Genomic DNA, 9,982 nt, shown 5'->3' on the forward strand with positions numbered 1-9,982 from the left:
CACAGCCAACACAGTGACCGATGGCCTTCACTTGACGACCGAGTGCAGCGGCGTTTTCTCAGAGTTGTCAGTGCTAACAGACTAGCGACACTACGGGAAATAACTGCAGAAATCAACATGGGGCGTACGACGAACGTACCCGTTAGTACAGCGTTGCGAAATTTTGGTGTTCATGGGCTATTGCAGCAGACGTCCGACGCGAATGCGTTTGCTAACAACACGACATCGCCTGCAGCGCGTCTTCTGTGCTCGTGACCTTATCGTTTTCAGTTGGTACATGCTAATGGTAGGATTCGAGAGAGTGGCGGAAACCAAACGAAGCCATGGATCTAAGTCAACAAGACACTCTGCAAGCTGGTTGTGGCCCCGTAATGGTGTGGGCTGTCTTTACAGGGAATGGACTAGTTCCTCTGGGCCAACTGAAGGATCATTGCCTGGAAATGGGTTTGTTCGGCTACTAGGAGACCATTTGCAGTCATTCATGAACTTCTTGTTCCCAGACAACGTCGGGGTTTCTATGCATGACAATGCGCCATATCACCGGTTCGAAGAACATTCGGGACGATTCGAGAGAGTGATTTGGCATCCAGATCGCCTGATATGAATCCCATCGAAAATGTATGGGACATAATCGAGAGGTCAGTTCGTGCGCAAAATCCCACACTAACAACACTTCCACTATACTGGAAGGAAGCATGGCTCACTGTTTCTGCAGGGGACTCCAGCGAGCCGGCCGCTGTGACCGAGCGGTTCTAGGCGCTACAGTCTGGAACCGCTCGACCGCTACGGTCGCAGGTTCAAATCCTGCCTCGGGCATGGATGTGTGTGATGTCCTTAGGTTAGTCAGGTTTAAGTTGTTCTACGTTCTACGGGACTGATGACCTCAGATGTTAAGTCCCATAGTGCTCAGAGCCATTTGAACTTCCAGCGACTTGTCGAGTCCATGTCGCTGCACTAAGCCGGGCAAAAGGACGTCCAACACGACATCAGAAGGTATCTCAAGACGTCTATCACCTCAGTGCATCACAGCTGCAGATTCCGCATGGTGTCTGTTCAAATGGTTCAAATGGCTCTGAGCACTATGGGACTTAACTTCTGAGGTCATCAGTCCCGTAGAACTTAGAACAACTTAAACCTAACTAACCTAAGGACATCACACACATCCATGCCCGAGGCAAGATTCGAACCTGCGACCGTAGCGGTCGCGCGGTTCCAGACTGAAACGCCTAGAACCGCTCGGCCACTCCGGCCGGCAGGTGTCTATTCTTTCGTGCATGCCCGAAAGAACAGACAACACGAATTCATATAATTCTTATGATTAATTTCCTGTTCTGTCACTCAACATCATCTCCGGACACCTACTCGCAAGTCCTGACTGCTCGACCCCGTACATTCGCGTCAGAATCGAGATACGTCCCGACCTTTCCAAGGCGCCGGAGACGAAGTCCAGGTTGCTGCCGGCAAGCAGCGCTGCCACACGAGGCCCTATAGCTAGCACACGCACCTCACCTTGTGCATGCGCAAAGCCTCCCGGTAGCTAGCAAGCCTTTTGGCATGTCGATATCGAGCGTGGCGTGTGGTTACAGACGTCAAATTATAACGTACCATAAAAGGTGCACATTCGGGAATGAAACAGCTAAATAATTGTGACAAGTGAGGACCTATAAACGTCATTGCTGCTCGTTTCACTAGTAGAGGGCGCCCATACGATAGTTTGTGTGTGGGAGGGGGGTGAGGGGAGGAGGAAGGCCTTAGACCTGGGGGTACGCAGTATTTTCAGTTTTTTGGAAGGCGAATGGCGGCTTGTAAATAACCGTAAAAAAAGTGCCAGTTCCGACTCTGTTACAAACCCTCATTATACCGGCTTTTAAGAAAAACAACTGGCGGCACTACATTCTTTCCTTTCCGTGAGAGCTAGGGGACGCCATGGCCCGTCCTTGCCGCCGGGTCTGGGCGCCCTTGCATTACTCTTAGGCTGCTGCCTAACCATACTCTCAGAAATCGCTACAAATTCGGTAAAAGCGACCAAATATTTGTGAGAAGTACGAATACAAATGTCATTGTTGGTTCCAGAATCTGTTACAAACGCGAAAATGAAAAATGTTAGCATACAGAAGGAAAAAATCTTCTTTCGGCTCCGTAATTTGACATTTTTAACTACACGACCCCGCTGTACAGCGGCGCGTGGGAACAGTATTATTACTCACGTTATTCGTACGATTTCCTGAAGGCGTTTACCGACAATGCATCATGATCTGATATTTAAATACAAGAAATACTACCAAGGGCGACGTTTGTAAGACGAATCTTCACTGCGCCGATAACAACTGTAAGGCGCGCGTGCTGGCGGACGAGAGGCTTCGCGCGTGCGCTAGGCGAGGTGCGGCTGCTGGCTATACTATCACGTGCGCTGCCAGGAGTGAGCTGCACCGTTAGCTGCAACAAGCGACACACGTATACCTTGTGAGCGCCATGCCTGCTGCGTGCGCGCCGGCCGCATTTGACGGTCGCAGCTGGCCTAGCTTCACAGTCGCCGCGCGCTTACTCTGAACAGTGCGCTACGACATAAAAAAGTGGATGAAGTCAGAATTAAAATCTCAGTATAAGAAGAAAGAAGGTATCATTAAGTGCTGTTATAACACATATTTACAATTAGCTAATACACTACATCCATTAGAACTAAAAGCCGTTGAAGAGTATGTTGAAAGTATTGTAAACAAAATGCAGACTGAAATCACACAGGCATCAAAAGAAATTAAAAGCCATGCAACTAAAACTGCATCAGCAACAAGACAACCAACCATCCAACAAAACACAGTTTTATGAAAGAGTCATTAACCAAACAGACATCACCTTCAGTGAACAAGAACAACATCTGCTCATGAAAGGGCTAAAACACAATGTAAAACCCAGATTAAGTAACAATAACCTAAAAAACTTCATCATACATACTAAAAAAAAGTAGCTAATTTAGCTGACCTAAGTAACACTGAACAGACTGTCTTACCACACAACATGAAAAATGGTTCAAATGGCTCTGAGCACTATTTGGCTTAACATCTGAGGTCATCAGTCCCCTAGAACTTAGAACTACTTAAATCTAACTAACCTAAGGACACCACACACATCCATGCCCGAGGCAGGATTCGAACCTGCGACCGTAGCAGTCGCGCGGTGCCGGACTGTAGCGTCTAGAACCACACAACATGAATAAAATTATTGAGAAAAGTATAAGTAACCATAATGAAACCTCCAAAGTAGTTTATCAAGAGAGAAAGCTAGTAAACAGCATCAACATGAAACTCAATAATAACAATACGATGATTCTGAAAGCAGGCAAACGTAATTCAGTAGTTAATTATAAAGATGAATACATCACTAAAAAACTGACATTCTTTTCTGAAAACAACATAACATAGCTCAAACAAGATCCAACTATAAAATTCCAAAACAAAAACACAAAAATGGTTAATAAATACAATTTCCCCTTCACAGAAAAACAAGCAAAAACACGCATTTTAATGAATTCCACAGCCCCAAAACTGAGAGCTCAACCTAAGACCCACAAACCCCATGTTCCACTGAAGCCCATTGTTAATTCTAAAAAATACACCAGCCTCCAAAGTCTCCCAGTCACTGCACAAAATTTTGAAACAGTACTATACGTTTGATAAATCATACTTAGTTAAGAACACAAATGAATGAGCAACTAAGATTAAAGATATAAATATTCCTGCAGGTGCCAGATTTGCCTCTTTTTATGTAACTAACCTACTCACAAACGTACCAACTGAAGAAACAATAGACATAATCTTTGAAAACTTAATAGAACATGAAAAATTGTCAATTGCAGAAACACCAGAAGTCAAGGACATGTTATAGCTAATATTATCTCACAATAAATTTACATTTAATGGGAAAGTTTACCATCAGAATGAAGGTCTTGCCATGGGCCACAGAATATAAAGTTTTCTGGCAGCCGTATTTCTCAATCATTTGGAAAGTAAGTTCATTAATGAAAACAATACATTTAAAAGTAAAATAATATATTACTGGAGATATGTTGTGTGGTGTCACCGCCAGACACCACACTTGCTAGGTGGTAGCGTTTAAATCGGCCGCGGTCCGTTAGTATACGTCGAACCCGCGTGTCGCCACTATCAGTGATTGTAGACCGAGCGCCGCCACACGGCAGGTCTAGAGAGACTTCCTAGCACTCGCCCCGGTTGTACAACCGACTTTGCTAGCGATGGTTCACTGACAAAATACGCTCTCATTTGCCGAGACGATAGTTAGCATAGCCTTCAGCTACGTCATTTGCTACGACCTAGCAAGGCGCCATGTTCAGTTACTATTGATATTGTGAATAATGTACAGTCAAGAGCGACGTTCACCATTAATGGATAAAAGTTAAGTATTCCACCAGCGACGTCCGTTTTTTCTAAATTCTAATTTCCTTGTCCTGTTCCAGACCTCACGCCAGCCTGCGTGAGCTAATACGCGTGCCTTTCGGCTTCCTCTAATAACAACGTGTTGGCTCTCCTGCCAACCCACAACATGTTGATCATACATTACTGCTATTTGATGAAACAAAAGATGAGATCGAAGAACTACCAGCAGTATTCAATTATTTCCACAAAAACATAGAATTCACAATAGAACATGAGGACAACAAAAGCATAAATTTCATGGATCTTAAAATTACCAACGACCAACAAAAACATAAGTTCAGCATACACAGAAAACGCACATACACAGATATAACATTGGACAATTCATGATGCCATCTCACCACACAGAGACATGTTGCAGTTAGGTCCACGCTATGTAGAGTACACTCTCTTGATTTAGAAGAAAACACCCACAATAATGAGATAGATACAATAAAAAGCATTGCCATAAGAAATGGCTACACAGCCAAAATAATTGACAATTTAAACAGGCAAATACACAAAACTAAGGCAACGAATGGCCACACTGTGAAAGAAGAGAAAATATCCGCCATATCCTTTATCTGGGCCCCATATCACAAAAAATCACCAACGTTTTGAAAAAAAAAAAAGGAACAGCTGCATTCTCAACTAATAATAGGTTAGGAAACTTACTCGTTCATAAGATAAAATCAAACACGCAAACATACGCCCCAACTGTCAAGCCTACTATGTGGGGAAAACAGGCAGAAACTCCAAAAGCCCGCTCAAGAACACGTAAATGCTCTCAGGCTCAACCACTTCGAAAAATCAGTCATTGCACAACATATATTGGAAACTAAATATGTCATCAACAGTCTAGAAAACAATTTGGTAGTACTACATAACGAAGCCAATGGTAAGACCCTAAATTTATTAGAACAACTGGAGATATTCCTCCTCAAAATCACAAAACCAGAATCTGTGTAAAATGAACAAACTGATTTCGCAAACCACAGCTATTTCAGTAATTTTAAACACCTATTCTTAAGTTATTTTCCGCATATGTCAATTGTTTAATAATTATATCCTTAGCACTACTAATAAATTCATCTTTGACCACACCATGTAAAAAAACATCTGTGAAGTGTTTACAAACATGTTTATGCAAATGTGCATGTCGAATGGAGAGACATGTACGAAAACGATGGAGAAAAGAATGTTTGCTGGAGCTAAAACGTTAACAACGCTTTTATTGGATTATGTGGTAAGTTTAAACTGTTCATCTTCTCCATTATTTCGTACGTATTTTCCGCGTTTGACTTACGAAATTCATAGTCTAGTATGAAACCTTTTCGTAACAGGAATATGCATTTCACCTCATTGAAGAGAAAAAATAAAGCATGTATTACGACTAATTACACCTGATGATGGACCCACAGGACCAGAAATGCATTGTGTACTTAATAAAACACGAAAAGTTGTGACTGAAGGCGTTTTTTCTTTCAAACATCCAGTGTATCGAATACAGTCACGTTTGAAGCTGCGAAATACGATAAATTTTTTTAAAAAAAGGACACGCGATGCATCATTGCGGCTGCCGTGGTCTCACCAAGCACACCACCCGGTGCTTCCCTGTTGCCGCCTCCCCCCCTTCCCCCCTCCCAGCTCCATGTCACCCTCCTGCGTCGCCAATTGCCGCCGCCCATTGCTAGCCAAGGTGCCTTGTCGCAGTTGCAAAGTAATTGTCGCAGTTGCAAAGTAATTGATGTTGCTATTCTCTCAAAACATTGTAGATGTAAGAGCAATACCAAGGACGAACATTGTGAAAGTTGTGAAGCTAATTTTCACGGCACGAGTGGAGCGATGGAAGTAGAGGGAGTGAAATCAATTTTTTCCTGATGACAGGAGTGGAATAATGTACGATACACTATCTAGGAGATGGTGATTCTAAGGGATATAAAGCTGTAGAGGAACTCAAACCTTATGGCAGTGAAATTCACATTAAAAAAACAGGAGTGCATTGGACATGTGGAGAAGCGCATGGGGGCTCGCTTGCGCAAACTAAAGCAGACATTAGGATCCCAGAAGCTTAGTGATGGTAAGACCCTTGGAGGAAGAGGAAGATTGATAGATGAAGCAATTGATAGTTTGCAGAGGTATTATGGGTGTGCAATTAGGCAAAATACAAGAAGCATTGATCGTATGAGGAGAGCAGTATGGCCATTATTTTTTCATACTGCATCAACAAATGAGTACCCACAACATGCACTGTGCTCCATAGGTGATGGCTAATGGTGTAAGTACCAATCAGGAAAGGAATATGCCATAAAACAGTTTGCGAAATGCTGTATTTGATGTAATTAAGTCCATATTCAGAGATTTATCACAGCCAAGTTTATTGGAAAAGTGTTTACATGGGAAAACACAAAATCCAAATGAAAGTGTAAATAATTTGGATTAGGATTCCCAAAAGAGTGTTTGTACAGATAAAAACATTGCATTTTGGAGTGTATGATGCAGTGGCAACATACAATGAAGGAAACATTATCAAATGTGATGTGCTGAAACGTTTAGGCTTCCAGGACACAACACCATTTCCACAATGCGCCTAATTGATGGAGAAAGACTAAGAGTTGCAGGAAGAAGAGACAAAAGCCTACAACATGCAACAAAAGGGAAAAATCTAGTGAAAAGGAAACTAACACTGGAAAAAGAAGAGGATGCTGATAATCCATCATATAGGGCAGGAATGTATTAAAAAACTTTGGAAGCCATTTCTCATAACTTTAAAATTTTCATCATTGAGGAAAATTTCCTCAAAAACTGCTAACAGTATATCAATGAAATTTATACACAATATTGTTTACTTCTTTTCCTTCATTTTTATAACAAATTGTAAAAAATATTGTATAATTCAAAAGTTAAAGAAGAAAAAGTGCAAAATTTTAGAGAAAAAATAAGCAGCTGTTTAAAAAAATTGTAAAACAAAAACCAATAAATATTTCTTAACATGGCACTATACCTTTGTAGAGATATATTCATTGAACATGTAGTCCAAATTTCAGAGCAATATGTTTAATGGTTTTAGAAAAAATGTGCGTTCTATTTGCTAAAATTAAAATGGAGGAGACAGATCCTTCCGGCTCCCCTTAACCCTATCTTACTCGCGCAATAGTTCCTGACAACAGTCGCTCGCGCGGATGACAGGTGTCAACCACAACATAAATGGTGTACTTGGACGCTTTAAACGGCCCATTTAAATACGATACATTTAATACATTATACAATAAGATATACATACACTAAGTGACAAATATTTTAGGAATTGTTTGTAAATAGCTCCAGTACCTCTCTGACAGTAGCCAACATGTCAATCTCTCAGTCTTAATCTGTCTCGCAGGTCAGGAATACCAATAAACCTCAAACAGCTTAAGAGCAACCTGACTCGGTTTTCACTAACGCGTAAGTAACATGATTCAAATCCGTTGCCTTCTGACTTCTCCCACAAGTTCGATAATTTCTTCCCAAAACATCTCGTAGATCTACACAGATATTACAGGTCAATGACAGCTCCGATCTCTACATATAACGTCTGCTTCTTCAACATCCCTCTCTCCAGAAAATTTAACACGACCTTCACTGACGTGTCAGTACGTGTTACAATAATGCGTAATATATTTTCATCCAAGAATAACTTCAGAATATCTGATCTGTCTGTTATATGAGCTTCATTTTAAGGTTCAGGTAAATGCATAATAAGATTACAAGATCTTGTCCTAACATTGATAGGATGTTTAAATTTCCTCCATTTAGTTACCCCATCCTTTCCTTGAAGAAATGCGTCCTGTTGAACAATTTCTTATGATTCAGATTCATAATTTCTGGTACAGTTTGTTCAGTTCCTGAATCGTAACCGCTGTCGTGCACACAATCCTCGCTCTGTGAGTCAGCAATATCACAGTCACAATCTTCATAACTCAGCGCATGGAACCATTCTGGTCATACATCAGGATCTCTGCTAAATTCTGTTCTAGGCATTTTTTACCTTTGAAATTAATTCCATGAACTAAAAGAGAATATTTACGTTCCTTTGGAAGCATTCTAGATAAAAAGGAAATTAATAACAATTAGTTTCGATACTCCTAAAATTATGTACGTGGAAGTTGGATTGAATCTAGGAAACCAGTAAACCAACATACACTAACTTCATTTCAGATTGTAGCAGTGGAACTCGCGCAGGTCGCCAGTGTCCACCAAACTATAATAACGTTTCACAAACAATGCAACTTGCCTAATTGAAAGCCAATAATTGCTGAAGAGAACAGACAGAGATTTAACGTAAGGCACTAAAAAAGAGGCGTAGTCAATTCAGCCCATCCAGACAAAACAGAGCAGAGAAAATCTTGTAGATGCCGCATTCGGGAGGACGATGGTTCAATTCCGCGTCCGCCCGTCCTGATTTAGGTTTTCCGTGATTTCACTAAAACGCTTCAGGCAAATGCCGGAATGGTTCCTTTGAAAGGGCACGGCCGATTTCCTTTCCCATTCTTCTCTAGTACGATGGGACCGATGACCTCATTGTTTGGTCCCCTCCGCCCCCCCCCCCCAAAAATCAACCAAACAATCAATGAATCTAGGGTGTGGGAAACGCAGTGCTGCTGCGGGATCTACGTGTGGGAAACGCTTGCGTGCTGCGGGTGGAGTTTCTCCCGCACGTGGCACCGATTTGCTTGGTTGAAGGAGTGGGGGAAGTGGAATTGGGCAGCAGCAAACTACTGGGCGACAGCTGAAATATTTGTTTAGCGCGCACGGGCAGCAGCAGAGAAGCTAATTCCTCCAAACTAGTTGTTGAAGCATTAACCATAAATTTCTGCTTACGGCTACCACGCCTCAGAGAATAAGCAGCTTATCGAGTTGGTATCGGAATAGCGTATTTTGTGGAACATGGCTCGAGCCGAGTTGAAAAATGAATTTGGACAGCAATCGGAAGAAAAATGAATGAAATGGCTTTTGTTATGTCCAGTCACTCCAATGTAATACATTTGTAAATACACACTTGAAAAAAAGTTTTGCATCACCTCGGTTCCGAGAGTTTCGGAACATGTACAGAAAATTGGAATAGAGGTCAACTTAAACATCATTTACGCCCTTTTCATTGCTCATGAAAACCACGCATTGCATGTTGTACCACCATACAGCGAGACCTTCAGAGGTGGTCGTCCAGACTGCTGTATACGCCGGTACCCCTGATACCCAGTAGCAAGTCCTCTTGCATTGATGCAAGCCTGTATTCGTCATGGCATACTATCCACAAGTTCATCAAGGCACTGTTGGTCCAGATTGTCCCACTCCTCAACGGCGATTCGGCGTAGATCCCTCAGAGTGGTTGGTGGGTCACGTCGTCCATAAACAACCTTTTCAATCTATCTCATGCATTGTCGATAGGGTTCGTGTCTGGAGAACATGTTGGTCACTCTAGTCGAACGATGTCGTTATGCTGAAGGAAGTCATTCACAAGATGGGCGCGATGTTGCGCGAACTGTCGTCCATGAAGACGAATGCGTCGCCAA

Source organism: Schistocerca americana, chromosome 4, assembly GCF_021461395.2.
Source record: "Schistocerca americana isolate TAMUIC-IGC-003095 chromosome 4, iqSchAmer2.1, whole genome shotgun sequence".
Taxonomy (NCBI): Eukaryota; Metazoa; Arthropoda; class Insecta; order Orthoptera; family Acrididae; genus Schistocerca; species Schistocerca americana.